Raw genomic sequence first — 21,437 nt, 5'->3', positions numbered from 1 at the left:
TGTGGCAAAACCCTTGTTGGCAATCACAGAGGTCAGACGTTTCTTGTAGTTGGCCACCAGGTTTGCACACATCTCAGGAGGGATTTTGTCCCACTCCTCTTTGCAGATCCTCTCCAAGTCATTAAGGTTTCGAGGCTGACGTTTGGCTCCCTCCACAGATTTTCTATGGGAATAAGGTCTGGAGACTGGCTAGGCCACTCCAGGACCTTAATGTGCTTCTTCTTGAGCCACTCCTTTGTTGCCTTGGCTGTGTGTTTTGGGTCATTGTCATGCTGGAATACCCATCCACAACCCATTTTCAATGCCCTGGCTGAGGGAAGGAGGTTCTCACCCAAGATTTGACGGTACATGGCCCCGTCCATCATCCCTTTGATGCGGTGCAGTTGTCCTGTCCCCTTAGCAGAAAAACACCCCCAAAGCATAATGTTTCCACCTCCATGTTTGACAGTGGGGATGGTGTTCTGGGAGTTATTCCTCCTCCTCCAAATACGGCGAGTTGAGTTGATGCCAAAGAGCGCGATTTTGGTCTCATCTGACCACAACACTTTCACCCAGTTCTCCTCTGAATCATTCAGATGGTGGCAAACTTCAGACGGGCCTGTACATGTGCTTTCTTGAGCAGGGGGACCTTGTGGGCTCTGCAGGATTTCAGTCCTTCACGGCATAATGTGTTACCAATTGTTTTCTTGGTGACTATGGTCCCAGCTGCCTTGAGATCATGAACAAGATCCTCCCATGTAGTTCTGGGCTGATTCCTCACAGTTCTCATGATCATTGAAACTCCATGAGGTGAGATCTTGCATGGAGCCCCAGACCGAGGGAGACTGACAGTTATTTTGTGTTTCTTCCATTTGCGAATAATCGCACCAACTGTTGTCACCTTCTCACCAAGCTGCTTGGCGATGGTCTTGTAGCCCATTCCAGCCTTGTGTAGGTCTACAATCTTGTCCCTGACAACCTTGGACAGCTCTTTGGTCTTGGCCATGGTGGAGAGTTTGGAATCTGATTGAATGATTGCTTCTGTGGACAGGTGTCTTTTATACAGGTAACGAGCTGAGATTAGGAGCACTCCCTTTAAGAGAGTGCTCCTAATCTCAGCTCGTTACCTGTATAAAAGACACCTGGGAGCCAGAAATCTTGCTGATTGATAGGGGATCAAATACGTATTTCACTCATTAACATGCAAATCAATGTATAACTTTTTTGAAATGCGTTTTTGTGGATTTTTTGGTTGTTATTCTGTCTCTCACTGTTAAAATACACCTACCATTAAAATTATAGACTGATCATTTCTTTGTCAGTGGGCAAACGTACAAAATCAGCAGGGGATCAAATACTTTTTTCCCTCACTGTATATATACACTCACCTAAAGGATTATTAGGAACACCATACTAATACTGTGTTTGACTCCCTTTCGCCTTCAGAACTGCCTTAATTCTACGTGGCATTGATTCAACAAGGTGCTGAAAGCATTCTTTAGAAATGTTGGCCCATATTGATAGGATAGCATCTTGCAGTTGATGGAGATTTGTGGGATGCACATCCAGGGCACGAAGCTCCCGTTCCACCACATCCCAAAGATGCTCTATTGGGTTGAGATCTGGTGACTGTGGGGGCCAGTTTAGTACAGTGAACTCATTGTCATGTTCAAGAAACCAATTTGAAATGATTCGACCTTTGTGACATGGTGCATTATCCTGCTGGAAGTAGCCATCAGAGGATGGGTACATGGTGGTCATAAAGGGATGGACATGGTCAGAAACAATGCTCAGGTAGGCCGTGGCATTTAAACATCCCCCACACCATTACACCACCACCACCACCAGCCTGCACAGTGGTAACAAGGCATGATGGATCCATGTTCTCATTCTGTTTACGCCAAATTCTGACTCTACCATCTGAATGTCTCAACAGAAATCCAGACTCATCAGACCAGGCAACATTTTTCCAGTCTTCAACTGTCCAATTTTGGTGAGCTTGTGCAAATTGTAGCCTCTTTTTCCTATTTGTAGTGGAGATGAGTGGTACCCGGTGTGGTCTTCTGCTGTTGTAGCCCATCCGCCTCAAGGTTGTACGTGTTGTGGCTTCACAAATGCTTTGCTGCATACCTCGGTTGTAATGAGTGGTTATTTCAGTCAAAGTTGCTCTTCTATCAGCTTGAATCAGTCGGCCCATTCTCCTCTGACCTCTAGCATCAACAAGGCATTTTCGCCCACAGGACTGCCGCATACTGGATGTTTTTCCCTTTTCACACCATTCTTTGTAAACCCTAGAAATGGTTGTGCGTGAAAATCCCAGTAACTGAGCAGATTGTGAAATACTCAGACCGGCCCGTCTGGCACCAACAACCATGCCACACTCAAAATTGCTTAAATCACCTTTCTTTCCCATTCAGACATTCAGTTTGGAGTTCAGGAGATTGTCTTGACCAGGACCACACCCCTAAATGCATTGAAGCAACTGCCATGTGATTGGTTGGTTAGATAATTGCATTAATGAGAAATTGAACAGGTGTTCCTAATAATCCTTTAGGTGAGTGTATATTCATTCAGCAAACACATGCTCTGAATATAATTAACTCAAGTCATCACAACCTAAACTCAAAGAGCACACATTTCTCCAGGTGCAAACACTAAGCCTCAAAATTGTTAACACACCAATCAGAATTGCAGGGTCAATAAATAGGGCCTAGAGGCATGTCCTTGTGCTTTGGAACAATGGATCCTGACAATTACAAAGTTGCAAGATGACGAGGATGAGGACAAGGATGAGGAGAACAAAGACAAGTAATCCCAAGAAATCCGTGTCACCATAGTTAATCATGTGCTCATACATGGGAGGACTATGAGAGAAGCTGGACAGCTAATGCAACCCAACCTAAGCCGTTACACGGTTGCATCCATTGTCCATACTTTCAGAAGGGAAAACAGGTAATTTGCTTTGTTGTTACTGTGATACATGTAATGTTGTAGTCCATATAGACTGAACACTTTTTTCTCAGTGTAGTTTTTACCACAGTTATGGATGACCATAGGTCAGTAATGGTCAAATTTCATTTTTGCAGAACTGAGAGGCGGCCATTTATTGGAGGTAGGCAGAGACTTCTCACAGTTGAGCAGGAGAAATTCAAACCCAAATAGCTGAAGACCAGGTAGTCTTCCAAGGAATTGACAGCATCAGCATTTCCACAATTGACAGGATCACTCAGAAGAACCACATAAGGACAAATCAGCTGTACTGTGTGCCCTTTGAAAGGAATTCAAACAGAGTAAAGGAGCAACGATTCCAATATGTGTAGGTAATTGCTATACTGTACATCATTTTTACAGTATGTAGAGTATGGCCCATCTATCCAGCATATCAATACAGTACTGTATAGTAATGTGTTACAGTAACTGCAGTATGCAATCTTTCATTGCAGTACACTACAGTACTGTATTTGTAGTACAGTAAAATGTGTGTTTTTTTAATTCTGTATCTTAGAATCTTTGAGCTGGATGGCATGGCTGACCCACAGGAGTACATCTTCATCGACGAGGCAGTCAGTGAAAAGCTAAGATCAGCAGAAGGGTACAACTCATTATTGAAGGCTCTGAATATCCCTGTGAGCTCAGTGCACTCAGTCATTAAGAAATGGAAGGTGCGTTGTATCACCTAAATCAGTCCATTGTTACAAACTGAGCAGATGGTTAAGGAGGAAGCTGTGAGGCCAAAGAGACCTTTGAAACAGCCAGTGTTCAAAATATGGCAAAAGGTGTTGTGGTCAGATGATACAAATTTGAATTCTTTGGTCTAAATGCCAAGCTTTGATGCAGACCCAACACAGCACATCTCCCCATCAACCCCATCCCTACAGTCAAGCCTTGTGGTGGCAGCATCATGTAATGGGATTGAAGGATGAATGGATGGTGCAACGTACTAGAGGAAAACCTGTGGGCTGAAAAAGTGACAAAATGTTGGATGCTGTACGATATAAGCTGAAGCCCAGGTCAAAGACAGAAAGATGAGCTCCTTACCTGGCCAGTATAGTGCCTGCCACCCTTTTCTCTGTGCTGTCTCCCTGGCGGTCTGTAACGCACTGTGCTTAAATGTGATCCATAATGAGAGGGCACAGGAAATCTTAAGCCGGTTATGGAAATAACCTGTGATGTGTTTTTGCGAGTATTTATACTGCACTGTGGTGTGATCCAAAGTGCAGTGCAGTTCATGATATGCAGGGGTAAACATACTAAATAATGAAGTTCTGGGATCAGCAACAATTCTACTATTACTACGAAGAATAATAATATTACAATTGTAACAATAATGGAGAAGATTACTTATCCTCAAGACAATGTTTGGATTCTCAAAGATTATAGTGGGTTACAACAAAGCAAACAATTACAAGAGACTAAATGGTCTCCTTTGCATGGATTCCATAGCACTTGATTTGGTTAGAGGCAGTAGAGTAATGAATCCATACAATAATCCCAGCAGTGGCTTTGCATATAACTATGTTCCACATTGCACACAATGCAGCAGCTCTTAAAATGTAATCAAGACACATAAAAAACACATAAACAAAACAAACAACCACCAGAAAACATTTGAAATGTGTTTTTAATATGTTCAGAGCTGTAAAAATACATTCTTTACCACATTGCAAAGAATGAACACCTGCTTTTTTTGTCCAAATGTAGAAAAAAAGACAAAGAAAGAGCCACATAAGTAATTCAGGGGACCTACCTATGAGTAAAAGCAAATTCAATCTTTTATCATATACATTGTATATATTCATTGTTTTGAATGTGACAAGTGTATTTTGTTGTTGCTCATGACCAGGCAGGGCAGTATGTAATAAAACAATCCAGTCTTAAATTAATAGGGGCAGCAATGACGACCGTCATAATGGAGTTCGCTCACACACACACACACACATGGTCGGGTCCTGGCATAGGTGGATAAGGTGGTCGCCATCTGTCGTAGGGGTGAGAAAAACAAAAATGTGTTTAAAAAATAAAAGTTTTAAAAAATGGCACTGACATTCCACAGGCGCCCCCCTCACTTCCTCGCGAGCTGCAAATTAACAAAATGTATTGTCTCCACATATAACTCTTTCTCAACACCTCTGTCTCTCCCTCAAAACAACCACATCAACAACACTGCGCAAGTGTATATCCTAGGAAACTGAACATACAGTAAGTACACATATAAATGAAGTATTAGAAAACTGAACTTAGAACAAACCCTAATTACATGTAGAAATGGAGTATTCCTTATGCACCAACTGCAGAATGAAGCACTGGGTCTTCCACCCATGCGCTGCTCTGTGCAATGTTGACAACGTAAGTGTGGAATGACGTTGGTTGAGAGGACATGCATTCTGGGATGACTAAGAAGCCAACATTGCAATTCAAGACACTTCACACAGTAATCACAGAACATAAGAACATATGGAAGTTTACAAAGGAGAGGAGGCCATTAGACCCATCGTGCTCGTTTGGTGTCCATTAATAACGGAGTGATCCAAGGATCCTATCCAGTCTATTTTTAAATGTTCCCAAATTTTCTGCTTCAACCACATCGCTGGGGAGTTTGTTCCAGATTGTGACGACTCTCTGTGTGAAGAAGTGTCTCTTGTTTTCCGTCTTGAAAGCCTTGAAGCCCAATTTCCATTTTTGCCAGGTGCATTTTTGTCAACCAGTTCATAATCCATCTACTTACATTACCCTGAATGCCTACAGCTTCCAATCTGAGGATCAGTCTTTGGTGTGGAACCTTATCAAAAGCTTTTTGGAAATCTAAGTATATCATATCATATGCTTTTACATGATCTACAGCTGCAGTTGCATGTTCAAAAAACTCCAATAAATTAGTAAGACATGATCTGCCTCGTCTAAACCCATGTTGACTATCTCCAAGAATATGGTTTTCATTAAGATGCTCCTCTATTTTCTGTCTAATACTTTTTTCCAACATTTTACAAGTGATGCAGTTGAGACTGATTGGTCTGTAATTTCCTGGCTCAGTTTTGTCCCCTTTCTTGTGGATTGGTATGACATTTGCCATCAGTTGGCACATCCCCTGTTCTAAGTGTCATTTGGAATATTTTAGTTAGTGGCCTATAAATAATTTCCCTCATTTATGTAAGTATTGTTGGAAATATACCATATTTTTGTTAAACTTCAATGGTAAATCAAATTGGAACAAAATAGTAGAATTTTCTGAGTGTTCATTGGCGATAACTTCCTTAATCGTGTGCTACACTTATGTGTGTTCATGTTTATAACAGTGTTGATGTATTAACTGTATTTAGTGACTATTTCATTATCCAGGTTTGTGTCTATGTAGGCCTAATGTTAAGTGCTCTGCTTTTAAACTGAAAGGTCTTATTTAAATGAATGAATGAATGAATGAATTATACTAGGTATAATTTGAAAATCAATTTAAGTACAATCTTCCAAAAAGTGATTTCCATTACATTATTTTTAATAAGATATAGACTATTGGTAACACTTTATTTTAAGTGTCCGTTATAAACATTCTATTAACACGTGATTATGTTATTAATTGTTATATGATTATTATTACACATTATAAATATATTATTAGAATTTTTTATTTAAAACGCTGTTTGCTATAACACCTTATAATATATTTAATAACATAACATTAATAACATAATGTATGAAGGTATTTTTTAATGGCCATTTTATACTGCTCATAAATAAAAAATAATAGGACACAAATGACATTGAATTACGTTTCCTGTTTGGTGTCAGTTGTCTTGAAACCAAATCATGTCCACACTATCAACGACGCACCTTTCTTCGGGACAGATTCACTGGGGTTTCAGCCGCACTGCTCTCCTTCCATCTCGTCTTCGTTGATTGTGCATTGATCACGTTTGTTTGTTCAAACACGCAATACACATGGAATTTATTTTCGATATTTGGCTGAGGCGCATTCACTCCAGAACAAGGGTCTGCGCAGAGATTCACAGATGCGCGTTACTGCAGTGTTTCTGCGTGACGTCACTAAGACCCGCCCACAGCAATCTGCGCAGAATCGCGCAGCGCAGCGCAGCTCTGAGAAGCTGCTGCGGGAGGCGAGCCGTGACTGTGAGACACACGATTATGCAGAAATCAAGAGGGACGAGTTCAGCTCAATGAAAACTACTGCTGCCCCCTTGTTAGCGGAGGCGAATGTCAACTTTCATTACACAATGAAGCTGTGAACAGCACTGTCAAAACCATAGATATGGAAGTCTAGATCGACGCTTGTCTATGCTTTGTTAAATAATTACATCAATTAGTTTTAACTAAAATATAAAAATAATAAATCATCCAATTACATTGATTTCTGCAGGGTTTGTGAAGAAAGGTGGCCGCGTTCGTGTAGCACAGATTTGCGCAGTTCTGCGCAGATCTACAGGATCCAACCTATCCCATTGGTGGAGCTGTCCAAATCTACGCAGATCTGTGGAAATTTGCGTTACAAACGCTATCGGCGTTTTTGATCAGGTGCGTCTCCTGTCAGACAGCGCAGTCTTGATCCAGTTTACTGGTAGCTGAATGCTATGACTCAATGACACCGTAAATAGTAAATTATTCAAAACTTTAAAATACCGGTATGAAGGTATTGTAATGGACCTTTGAACTCTTTAAGTGCTTGATTTAATAATTGGGACAGCTGGGCATAATTACTGATGTGCACTTTAAAAGGATGGGTAATAGTGAAGAGGACAGGACCGCGGTGCAGAAGCGTCTCCCTTTCTTTTAAATGATTGAAGAGTATCTAGAACATTGTTTATTTGTATTTTTTATTTTAAAGCTCCGTTGAGTGATAGACAGGTGTCCCACTGTGCGCCGATCAGGAAGGAGCAGACGCATCCAGATTGTGGTGGGGTTTGTTTCTTTTATATTGATTTGTTGTGGCTTTATTTGATTTATCTTGCTTGGTTTGTGTGCATATTGGTTGTTTATATGGGTGATTATTGTATTGTTTTTATGCATCTGTTGGATAACATCTGATTTTCCTGATTTGGGAATGTACTTGGGTTATTGTTTGCTCCTGAGATCTTTGCACTGGTCCGAATACTTTGATTTTAATATTTGATTTTTCTGACATAATAAACATTTATTATGATTTGATGTATTTGGTGTTCTTTGTGATGTGAAATCCCCCTCCTCTCCTTTAATTATTAATTTAATGTCTAATAATATATTTATAATGTGTAATAATAATCATATAACAATTAATAACATACTTAATAATGTGTTAATAGATTGTTTATAATGGACACTTAAAATTGTGTTACCATTGTTTTTATGTATTATTATTATTATTATTATTATTATTATTATTATTATTAGTAGTAGTAGTAGTAGTAGTAGTAGTACTAGTAGTATATGAAGCACAAAATCACTATTGACAGCAATAAACAAGGCATACATATAATAAATTAATGTAATAATTAATTATTTGGCGCCAACCCCAAATCTCGCATAGGGCAGCAAAAGTGCCAGAGCCAGCCCTGCACACACACTCGCACTCTCTCTCTCTCTCTCTCTCTCTCTCTCTCTCTCTCTCTCTCTCTGTCTCTTACACATAGAAATGAGGAGCTGGGACTGTGTTAAAGGATGGCTTTGGTTCCTGGCTCACTTACTTAATATACTGGCATTAAATAAAAACTAACAAATCAACTGTTTTGGTATGGGTTCGAAAACAAATGGTTCAGGTTCTCATTTCCATATTAATTATTTCGTATTGCCTCCCTGCAGTACATTGTCATAGCAACTTCTGCTGATATTTCCATGTTACGCCCCAAATGTTGCTGATCCTCTCAATGTGCTGCAGATACACAAAGCAGCAGGACAGAAACCCGTGGAGACAGCAGTGAGACGGGGGGCAGACACTGTGCTGCACAGGTAAGGAGCTCACATCTATGTCTTAAGGGTCCAGACAGCATTCAGGGCCGATATATCAGGGTCTCAAGGCTTCTGGTGGGATTTCTGTGTGTCTGTCTTGTTTTGCCAACCATTTTTGAAAGATGTTTCTTTGTTTTTCCTTCTTGTGGTGTCTACAGTAGAGCAATTGTTTGGAGCAGAGATCAGGCTGCATATAAGGGTATTACTGAAAAAATTGTGGATTCTACTGATTGGTTTGCTTTCAACCCTTGCTTAATTGATTGATTTGTGCTTTGGTGTCATAAAAATGTCAGGGCATCCTAATGGAGTGTGTGCAGCCGGTCAGAGCCCCTCCCCCCACTCGAATTCCAGAAGCCGACTCAGACACCCCTGCAAGAGCATAGTGATGGACCCCCGTGTCAAACGTCCGGTCCCCTGACTTGGGACAGTGTACAGTGTACAGTGTACAGTGTTGTTGTGGTTATTGTCTCGCTGCTTTATGTCGAACTGACTTTGCAAAGCACTTCTGAAATGATTAGACTGTTAGAGGAAAAGATAAAAGAGACAACGAATGGGTTGACTATAGACAAAACCCATAATGTGGGCATTGTGAATTTCTAGTATAAAGTGGGTAGACATATTGAATACTCCTTATATAGATATGTAATAAACAAACCTGTGTGTTAGTTTTTTTAAATCCTGTTTTTCTTTTTTTATACAAAGTGTGCATTACAGCACATATTTATATATATTTGTTTGTTGATCATTTTGTGAAATAATATAGTGTAATATTCTGTTACGAATGCCTGGTAATTGAGTAATCACTTAATTTCTAGTGGTCTTTTTACAATTATTTTATCACTTTACCAGGTGTCTTTTTGATAAAAGGATTATATATTTCTCTCTCTCTCTCTCTCTCTCTCTCTCTCTCTCTCTCTCTCTCTCTCTAGTGTTTTTTTGTTGTTGTTGAGATGGCAAAGATTTTAGTGGTCACCATTCCGCTGGCAGGTGAGGTTATATTGAGCGTGTGCTTCTGAGGAGGGGAGCACATTGGCCAGTCCTGTTTTCTTAAATGTTCTTAACCAAATCTGGATCATTTCAAAGGACTCTGTAATAGGTTCTACACAGTCACACCTGTGCCTCTTAATAGTACATACTTAATAGTCTATTGGCAACTATGTACACAACTAACATTTCCCCCCATAGTCAGCAGTGTCCACCAGAGTCCCAGCATGCTCCTTGCCTTGATTATGCAAATGTATAGTGCAGACTCCCTGTAGCTCTGTACTAGCAGGAGGTGGCGCTACAATATATAATATATTGTTGGTTTGTTTGTTTCTATGTGAATATTATATATATATATATATATATATATATATATATATATATATATATATATATATATATATATATATATATACAATGCAAATTTGTAGATTCATTCAAAGCATTAGTGTTTTTTACTTTAATTTGGCTGCTTTCACCTTTATTCATATGGACTCGATAAAGATGTTCTTGAGTGTTTGTTTTCTCAAGAATCATGAAGAAATTGAAGATATTTTACTTTCATGATGACAGGCAACATACACCAACAACCAAACACAAGTCACACAGCTGCGTTTACTATAAAACACATCAGTTTCTTTGTAATCATTGTTCCTTTAGTTCTCTGTGCAGTTGCTTCCTACCCCATATACCACTTAGTGAGAAGCCCTCAGTCTTGGCATGACGCCCAGCGCTACTGCAGAGAGATGTACACAGACCTGGCCACTGTGGACAAGCAAGAAACTGCAGAGCAAATCTTGAATCTATTTAGTCCGTCTTCTGATTCGAATGCTTGGATTGGGCTGTCCTGGAAGGGGCAAAACTGGCTGTGGTCCAATGGAGAGAAGGTGACCTACTACAACTGGAGAAGAAAATCATTCTGCACCCAGGTTAATAATGAAGGATTATGGATAGATAAACCATGCTTTTACCAACACTACTTCATGTGCTACACAGGTAAAGTAACAAATGTACCTTCCCAACAGCAAATCGCGTGAGTTCATTCTTAGCACAGACCTATCACGAATGAGGCCTCCCGTGATAATGGAGCAATTCCTGTAGCTTGGCCTAGTTATGAGGCACATGCAGAGGTAATAGTCTTGTAGGAAAACATTACTATTGCTTTATGATTGGGGGGGAGTCACATTTCAATATGGTATTCACACTATACAATTAAATTATGTCAAGTTAACCCATTGTTGTTTGTGCTTTTGAAGCATATGTCAGCATTATGTAAAACAGATGCTCTCCTTAGGTCCAGCTGTAGGCAACCCGCTGTATGAATGTTCAACATTGGGAACAGCTAAAAATGTTTAGTGATAGCACACAAATTACTGACAGTCTGTTTGGCCTACTGCTTGATCTGTTTTTAGTGAACAGTAACGGCAACAAGATGTATACATTGATCAAGCAGACGAAAAGCTGGGCTGCATCTCGTGAATACTGCAGGCAGAACTACAATGACCTGGCCTGCATAGAGAGCCAGAGCGAGAATGAAGAAGTGATGAAGAGCAGGCAGGGTACAGACTTCTGGATAGGCCTGTTCAACGACCCCTGGAAGTGGTCCGATGGGAGCGTTTCGGCGTTCCGGGACTGGAACAACAATGAACCGAACAACTGGGCAGACCCAGAATATTGTGTGGTTCTGAATGGTGGTTGGGTAGATGTCCATTGTTCTGACATTAATGAGGTCTTGTGCTGTGAAGGTGAGTGACCCCTACAGTGCCTGTGATTTTGTTTTTGGGCTGGTGAATGTGCTATCTGTGCTCAGAGTTACTTTTGTTATCTTGTATTACAGTTAGTGGATACAATAATGCCTCAGGAAGTTGCCAGAGAACAGGAAAGTGGAAGATAATGTCTGAAGGGCAGGCGCTCTGCAGGAACCAGTATGGCTCTGACCTGCCCACTATTTACAATTACCAGCAGGCTGTGCAGATGAAGGCTCAATATTTGTCTTCTCGGTACTGGATCGGGCTATACCGTGATAGAGAGAACTGGCAGTGGGTCAATGGAGAGACAGTTCTCTACTCCAATTGGAGACATCTCACTTCTGTGCCTCAGCTGATTCAGAGGGATACTGGCAGGATAGAGACTGTAATGACCAGCTACCATTCATGTGTTACAAGGGTAAGAGCAAAGTGCCTCTGCCATCCTCGATTACTGTCTAGGCAGAACTGACTTTTTCCACTTGCTTTTTGGTTTAACAGAATACAGCAATGGCACCCGGACATACACGCTGCTTCAGACCAGGAAAACCTGGGCTGCAGCTCAAGGACACTGCAGGCAGCTTTACACTGACCTGGCCTCCATACAGAACCAGAGCGAGAATGAAGCAGTGATGGAGAGCGGGCTGGGCAGAGCCTTCTGGATAGGCCTGTTCAACGACCCCTGGAAGTGGTCCGATGGGAGCAAGTCGTTATTTCGAGACTGGAACGTGCCACAATCAGTCTCGAATGAGTGTGCAGCTGTATCTTCCACTTCAAATGGCAAATGGTTGTATTTGCCCTGCCTGACAACAATTTCATTTGTTTGTTACGAAGGTAATAATTGGCCTCTGTGTCCTGGCCTTTAGCTTGGTATTGTTACACTCAGTTCTCAGGCTCTGATACACTGGAAGAAATAGAATTGTTTTTCCTTATCAAAAAAATGTACCATCATATATGTATATAAAATCATATATAAGTTTTTCTTTCCATTTCTATTTCTTCAGAAGTGCACAACATCACACTGGTGAAGCTGAACATGACGTGGGAGGAGGCGCGGGACTACTGCCGATCTCACCACACTGACCTCGCCAACATTGTCTCAAAGAGGGACCAGTTCTACGCGGTCTCGGTGTCCGCAGATGCCCAGTCGTCCCATGTGTGGCTGGGCTTGCGACTCAGCCTCGTAACGGGCTCCTGGTTCTGGGTAAACAGGGAGCCACTTTTGTTTAACAACGGGACGAAGGGAGGATACGGCCAGTGCCCCAAGTCCAGCTACTGCGGAGCCCTGTCTGCCAGGGACGGCGGCTGGGCTGGGAGATCCTGTGGTGAGAGGATGAACTTCATGTGTTACACAGGTACCGCTCCTCAGACACAACCCTGTTAAAATGGTGTGGTAAGCAACCATGTATGTCTGCGTCTATTTGAGTCGTGCTCCTTCAGTGCACAGTATTATTGGTCCTTAACCCCCCCCAATTCCATCAGTGTAGGATTTGCAGCTGTGGCAGCGCAGTGTCTGTGTGGTCGTTTTCCCTGACTCTGTTGCTCTGTTTGGTTTTGTCGTCCTCAGGTCAGTGAGGACCCCCAGGCTGAGAACATCTGCAGCACCACAGCTCTCCACAGTGAGGCTGCCTGGGACATGCCTGTGTTCTCCAGGAATAGTTTTTCTCTTATGCAACCCTCTTTAATCTGTATCCATGGATTTTGTATTAGTGTAATTAAAATGGAAATATTTTAGCGGTGTAATCTATTACAATGGTGTACTGGTATGGTAAGAAAAGTGAACTTCTTACTCAGGGTGTAAAAGTTACATACAGGGCTAAACATGGACAACTGAGGACAGTAGCGACATACGGAGAGTAGAACTGTCGTGTGGAGAACAATGGATGTTTAATGTGAATGTTATGGAAGAAGTCTCAATTTGATTTATTTTGTAATATTCTGGAGTGGGTGTTGGGAATCTATTGAAGAGATTTCGATTTTACCCTAGTTGATAGAATGCCAGTGTGTATTGTAACTCACATTGTTCAACAACCTTCCTTAAAACTCTGTTTGCAATTTTGAATTATGAGTTTACCTTTTCGAATTTAAAAATACTGTAAAATAATAATATTGCAAAGCTGTATTGATGGAATTGCTTTTAATAAAAACTAATGTTTATTTTCAAATAAACATTTATTTTTAAGTCTACATAGTGAAGGCAATCTTGGTTTACTTTTATGACAAAGAAAGAAAGAAAGAAAAAGAAGGAAAATGAAACAAAAAGTTAGGAAGGTAATTTTAAATTTAGTTAGGATGAAAGTTAATTAGAAAGAAAGAGATGGTTGGGAACACAAAGTAAATTGCTATTTGAACTTTGAGAAATCATTGACTTGGCATCGTGTTGATACGTAATCAATTTTTAGTAGTGGAGTCACACAAATAATAAATGCTTATTAATAATTGCGGAGACTGATATTTCTCTTATATTTTCAGGTAGTAGTGGAAACTATAACCATGAACAATACATCCCTACTTGATCCCTACCTGTTATTGCACAAATAGGATGGTTAGACCACATGTGAATCAATGTGAAATTAATGAGTGGTGCTGCTAAACCATTTTATTATGTGATAGCATTTTAGTTTCCAAGAGAATGTTTAGCCCCTCTATATGTAGAACTACACACATACATTTGTAACAGAATTTGTATGGGTTAAACAATGTTGGACACCAGGTGAGCATATTAATCCCACCAAATAAAATAAAAGACCATACAAAACCAGTTATCTTTCAAGTCGGAAGCACTGCCCAAGGGGGAGGGGTTACTGCATACTGCCGTAGGAACCCGATCGAAACGTCACACTATCAAAGCTGCCATTAGCCCCTGTGCTTGTCACTCAGAACAGGTCCCTTCGCACATCCTGTTCCATAAAACCTGATGTCAGTGCAGGTTTGTCTTCTTTTGCCACTTTGCCTGGACCCGAGAACGTGAGTTCTCTGTGTCTTGTCCATGCATTAGACTTATTGTTGTTTAACAATTATTATTATTTGGTTGGTTGGCTTCATGGCTATGCTGTCACCACCATTTATCACTGTGTCTATTTGTATTGTTTAGTTATTATTGATAGCTAATCTGACTGTTCCGTCCGTGCTCCGGGGCTCCAGTGCGATTTGGTTTCAGTTTCGGCTACAAATAGCACATTTTAAAAATTATAGTTGTGTTTATATAGTGCCTTATATATTCCGACTTCTTGCTGTGTTGGTTTTTTGACCACAGGGCTTTTTCCTCCACAGCAGGAACGCTAGTAGCGGCACTAAAATCTGAGGCCCGGCTGCTCGGCCTGAGCCTCGGTGTGTCGTAAGAGATCTCGCCCGCGTGAGGTGCTCCTCCGCCAGCTTGCGCTCGCACTACAGCCTGCAACTGCCACTGTAGGAGATCTCGCGCTCTCAGTTCGCAGAGAACGAGCTCTGCTAGCCCTCTCCGTCCGTGCATGCAGGCCTCGGTTTTAGATCCCGCTACGGCTGGTGGTCTACTACCCTCGGCCCTCTCGGACCGGTTAAGCCTACGGGCCTACACTGTGCTTGTATCCAGCACCTGGTGCTTGGTATACACAGTGTTCAGTCTGGCAACAGCAAGGTTGCGTGTGGTTGGTGTCGCAGTGCCCCTGTGTACATAAATGTTGCCGAGTGGAGATGCACTTACAGCGGCGGGCCCGCTAGGTGCTCCACTTGTTACAGAGGCGTTTCAGTTGTTGTGTGCCCCCGGTGCAAACACTGACCAGTGCCCCTGCTACATGTTTCCCTGTGCACACGCGTGTGCGCTCGGCAATGAGCTCCTCTCGCCCCCACCACTGTGCCACTTGTGGCCAAAGCACCTTGCCCGCCTGGAGTGAGGAGGTCTTATGCCCTGTTTGTCTGGGCACTGACAGCGGGCGCAATTTGGCCGCGACTTCTGGGTCCGCTACGGCGCACCCGGAGGTCCGCCGTTCCACCGGGCACCGCCACACTCGCTGCTGCACCCGAAGATCTCCCACTCCGGTGAGTGACTGGGGAAAGGGCCTTGGGGATACTGGATATCCGCCTCTCCCCTAGCCCCTCCATCTCCTCCTCCAGGGTTGCAGTGACAGAGACAGCCACGCCCCCCCGCGCTAGCGTCTCCTGCTTCCGCTGCCACACCGGCTGCCGCACCTCTCCTGCCTGCAGTGCCCGCAGTGCACGCTGCTACAGCCGCACACCCGCCCCCCGTGTGTGCACATGACCAACAAGGAAGAGCGGCATCCCTAGCCTCTTCCACACCGTCGATGACAGAGGTCAGGCTCTGTGGACAGGGAGCGTGATGAGGCCAATTGTGGGGGAAAAATATAGAAAGCCTATCCTACCTTTTATCTTTGTGTACTGTTACTCCTAACTTGGTTATCAGCAGTTCACATTCCTTTCTTGCAACATAGTATTGGCAAAGTGCCTTCCAATGCAACTGGCAATGTAGAGGTTAATGATTATTATTCATGAGTAATGATTATAATATTGATGAGATGGGAAGGCTTAGTTTAGAATACCAATGAAATCACTGCTATAGTTATTAGAAATGCGCATTCAGACACTGATTATAATTTGTTAAGGCTCCTTGAGGGTATGTCCCAGAAGGGGTATAAAATCTTTGTTTTATCTTAAAACATTTGGGGAACAGTTTCATGCTGGCCAAAAACCTTTGAGTTCTGTGTTGCGCTGTTCCTCCCATGCACGTAATAAATTCTGTTTATAACTCCCAACTCCAAAACTTTTTTCCACCACGCCATCCTTGCCTTAAACAGCAAAATTGACCTAATCTGCGCTCTGGCCGTGCAGGCAGCGCAGGCAGCACAACAGGTACCACCCACCCCACCCCATGACGCTCCACCGCCAGCTCACACCACACCAGTGGAGAATGAGGGCAGTCTGTCTGTCCCATCTCAGGATGAGGGCAGTGGACGGGCCACCTGGGAGACGGACTGCCTGTCTCTGGGTCAGAGGACTTAGTGCTTGAGACGGAGCTCAGGGAGGAGGAGCTTGTCACTCCCACCACTTCTCCTCCGTTGAGTGTGGACACCCCTCCTGCTCCTAGCCAGGAGAGGGGAGGCTTATGCCAGGACCCAGGGCGTGGCAGAAGCAGGCTTGGTGGAATTTCCCTGGGTGAATTCCACCATAGCTGCGCTCATCTCCCTACCTCCGCTGTCTGCGGAGCCACGCAACATGGCCTGCCCCAACAGGCAGTGTTGTGTCATGGAGACGCTGCTCTGTAGCGCTTATGAGGCTGAAGTCCAAGTGGCTAGCCTCAGGAACACTGAGAGCCTGTTGGCCCTGTACTTGGCCCAGCTGGCAGAGTCCTCAGAGCATCATGGCACATCACCAACCCCGCCCCCTATCTCGTCACGGTGATGCGCCGGCGGCAAGGGCGACTGGGCAATCCCTGGCAGCCATTGTGGCTTTGGCTGTCCCAGGCAAGGCGTGTCCCTGAGGCAGACAGGACTTGCCTCATGGACGCACCTATCTCACCAGGCTTCACTTTTGGCCCCTCTGTGGAGGCGATGCTGACAAGCACCCTCCAGGAGAGGGAGCAGTCCCTGCAGCTGGCCCAGATTTACCCTGTTGCACCTCAGGCCCAGCAGCGCAGGCAGTCTGCGGCAGCTCGCCAGCAGTGAGGCCCCCCGACCGCGGCTTCCAGGCCACAGCCCAGGCTACAGGCCAGGTCATAACCCTGCCCACCTGCTGATATCCACCAGCATCTCACTGGCAGCCATGCGCCCCCCCAGGCTTGCCGCCTTGGACCCTGGCAGCACCTGGCAGCTTGTGGTAGGAGGGGAGCTGGAGGGGGACCTGGCCCACCCTTACATGCCCTAGCAACTCTCAAATTGGCAACTCCGCACCAAAGACTCTTGGGTGCTCCAAATTATATCAGTCGGCTTCTCCCTACAATTTCAGACACGTCCACCCCCCTTCCAGGGCATGGTGTGGACGCGAGTGAGGGACCCGTTGCAGTGTGCGGTGCTTCGCATCGAAATTGCCACTTTCCTGGAGAAGCGAGCAATCTGCAAAGTACCCCCACCGGGCCATCACAAGGGATTCTATTCCCCATACTTCCTTGTACCCAAGAAAGATGGCGGTTTCCGCCCCATCTTGGATCTGAGGTGCCTGAACCACCACGTCAAGGTGTTGCACGTCAAGATGCTCAACTTGCGCACCATGTCCCAGACCATGAAGCCCGGCGACTGGTTCACATCCCCATTGCGTGGGCCCACAGGCAGTTTCTGGTGTCGCACGCTAGTTATGAAGGAAACTGTAAAGATGCCATTTCCATGGTTTTCCTTCTGAAGACATAGCGGAAATTATCTTTCTCAGAGTTCTCATAAAACGTTCCACTGCGGCATTCACTTTCGGCCAGTAGGGGGTAATCTTCCTATGTTTGAAACCATGATGATGACAAAAGTTCTCAAAATATTGTCCATTAAAAGGAGGTCCATTGTCTGTCTTGACAACTTGAGGAATGCCAAAGGAGGAAAAGATTTTGTCCAGTTTAGGAATGACAGTACTTGCAGATGTGGACTTGACAATCTCTACTTCTAGATACCTAGAATATTCATCTAGAATGACAAGCAGGTAGTCTCCAGAGGGGAAGGGGCCTGTAAAATCCAAGGCAACATGTAGCCATGGACCCTCTAGTAATTCAGACATGTGAAGGGGCTCGCAGTGAGTGCAGTGTTGAATCATTTTTTCTACAATGTCATCGATTCCCAGGTTCCAGATTTTCTCCCATGTGAAGGGGCTCGCAGTGAGTGCAGGGTTGAATCATTTTTTCTACAATGTCATCGATTCCCAGGTTCCAGATTTTCTCCCTCAGCAGTTGTTTGTTTTTTACAACTCCGAGATGTCCTGCATGAGCTAAAGTAATCGCTTTTCGGTGAAGGGATGCTGGTAAGACAAGTCATGTGCCTCGGAGAATGATGTCAGCATTTAAGTTTACAGTGAGTTCATTGCAAAGGCAATAAAGTGCTTTGTAAATATGAGAATCAGCATCTGTGATGTCAGTTGGTGCGATGTGTTGCCATTTGCCCGTTTTAATGCACTGCGCTGCTTTCTGTAGGGTGGGGTGTTTTTTGGTTTCCTGTTGGACTTCATCTAACATCATCACTTTCAGGACATGATCAACAATGAAGTTTATGTATTCCTTTTGGGTTATTGAAGATCAGTTTGAGAGCCTTGTGGTCTGTAATAACAGTGAAGTCAACTCCGTACAGGTATAAACGAAAATGTTCGCAAGCCCAAATTATTGCTGTGAGTAGCGTTGTTCTACTACTGTGGTGAGAGCTCTGCTTGCATATGCGACAAGTTGTTTACCGCTGCTGTCACAGCTTTGCTGACTTAGTATGGCACCCAGGCCAACGGGACTAGCATCCACTACTGGGGTTGTGTCTTTGGCTGGATCGAAGTAAGCCATTGTTGTGCGAGCTGCTAATTGTTCTTTTAGTTTGTCCATTGTGATCTGGTGTCTTGTGTCCCATGTCCAAAGGGGTGTCTCTTTTAGTGAGCTCATGAAGGGGTTGTGAGGTTGTCACAAAATTGGAGATGAATCTTGCACAGTAGGTCACCATGCCTAGTAAGCTGCGCACTTCAGTGGCATTGCATGGGGCTGGCATGTTTTTTATTGCTGCAATTTTTTGGGGATCTGCAGAAATGCCGTGTCTCTTATATACATAGCCGTAAAATTCAAGTTGTGGTTTGTTGTACTCACATTTTTCTTTATGCAGGGTGAGTTATTTTTTCCTGAAGTCTCCAGGAGAAGGCTTTGAGACTCCTGTCGTGTTCTGCTTGGATCATGCCATACACCAGGATGTCATCGCTTATGTAAGTTTAGGATGCCGTGTAGCACTTGTGTTTTGGAACACCTCTGCTGCTGATGAGATGCCAAAGTTTAGACGATTATAACGCCAGAGGCCAGTGTGTGTGGTGGAAGTAGTTATGTAACGTGAGTCTGGTTCTAACTGGTGGCAGCCAGCTTTCAAATCCAGTTTAGAAAACACCACAGCTCTGTTTAGGTTTTGAATTAAGTCATCCATGATGGGCATGATGTGCCTTTCTCGAAGTAGAGCAGTATTGGGCAAATGCATGTCGACACAAATACGCACCTTGCCAGGGTGTTTGGGTTTGGGAATGACTACAATGGTGGATACCCATGGTGTTGGGCTGGTGACTTTTTCAATGATTCCCTGTTTTTCAAGCTGTTCAAGCTCCTCTTCAACTTTTTTTCTTACATGTAAAGGGATTCATCTATGTGGTTGGACGAATGGTTGTATATCCGGCTTGATGTGTAATTTAACTTGGAAATCCTTAAGTTTTCCAATTCCATTAAACAGATCAGGGTGTGCTGTAACAATGTAATTCACTGACTCGGAGTTTGTTGCTTTGTCAGTAGTTGATAATGAGTTGATAATTTTCAAAAGTCCAAGATCTGTTGCTGTCTGGCAGCTTAGTAGAGATCCACAGTTTCCTTTGATCACATAAAATGTTGCTGGGACAATCTTGGTTTTGGAGCTGAAAGTAGCGTTGAATTTCCTTCTGAGTGGCAGAGCTGTGTTTGAGCCATATGAACAAATGTTTGCAGTGGCAAATTGAAGCTGTAATTTAGGCTGCATTATTTGGTAAGCAACTTCATCTATTATGTTTACAGTCGACAATGATGTTGATTACTGTGTCTTTGATGGTAACTGTACTGAAAGGTTGTAGTGGGTCCATCAGTGTACGTAATACATACACATAATCTTCATCCGAGGTGGAAGATGTGTCATCTTTGTTGCTGGTCGTGTCACTGTGTGTTTGTACTTTGTGCACTTTGTAGTTTGATGTACTTTTGTGTGAAGGATATCTTGCAGAGTCTTTTTGTGGTGGCCTCTCACGCATGGACTGACAGCATTTTTCAAAATTATTCATTTTTCCACATTCTGTCTTCCCTCTTGCAGGACATGAGGCTTGCCTCCCACTGTGTGGAAAAATGACCCCACAGTTGCAACATTTATTATTGTTCATTTTGGTGTTGTATGTTGTGCTGTTGTATTGTTTATTTTGTTGAATGGCATGAACAGGTAGCTCACATTGTGAAGTTTCTATTCCCGCTGCCTGAAGTTCAGAGGTTTCTTGAGCTCTGCTTGCATCCAACAACTGTGTTAGCGTCATGTTTCTGTCTCTAAGCGCCGTTCTCTGTAAACATGTGGAACTGCAACTCAGGATTTTTTGCGACATGATCTCTCTGTCTAAATCTGCAAAATAGCATGTGGATGCAAGCTGCCTGAGCCTTGTATGATAATTATCGAGGGGTTTGTCTTTGTTTTGTCATGCTTGTCAGTAAAAGTAAGTAGAGTAAAGTAATCGCTTAGTTTAGTCACAGCAGTGTCATAATCATCAGCCTCCCCTGTGGCAGGTATTGTGTCGAAAATATTGTAAACATCGGGTCCTGCATAATATAGTAAAATAGCTAGTTTTTGTTTAGCATCTCCATTGTCTACTGAATTTAGAAAGTTCTGGAATCTGTTAAGCCATTTTTTCCATCTCGAACCAACAGAGCTGGGTTCATTATGTATATCAAACGCTAGAAAAGGCGGAAGTCCTGACAGCCATTTTAGATTCAGATAACTCACAAGTCATGCTGTCCTTCTTTCATTCATTTTGTTGATCCTCATCACCAAATGTGATATCCCTGTCAGTAAACAAAAAGAGTCTGACAGACAACAACTTGCTTTTTAACGGAACTTATTGTATTGTAGCTTCACATGGAATAAAACGTATTTACAT

This window comes from Amia ocellicauda, chromosome 14 (genome assembly GCF_036373705.1).
Source record: "Amia ocellicauda isolate fAmiCal2 chromosome 14, fAmiCal2.hap1, whole genome shotgun sequence".
In the NCBI taxonomy this organism is placed as follows: domain Eukaryota; kingdom Metazoa; phylum Chordata; class Actinopteri; order Amiiformes; family Amiidae; genus Amia; species Amia ocellicauda.
This window is presented reverse-complemented; position numbering follows the sequence as displayed.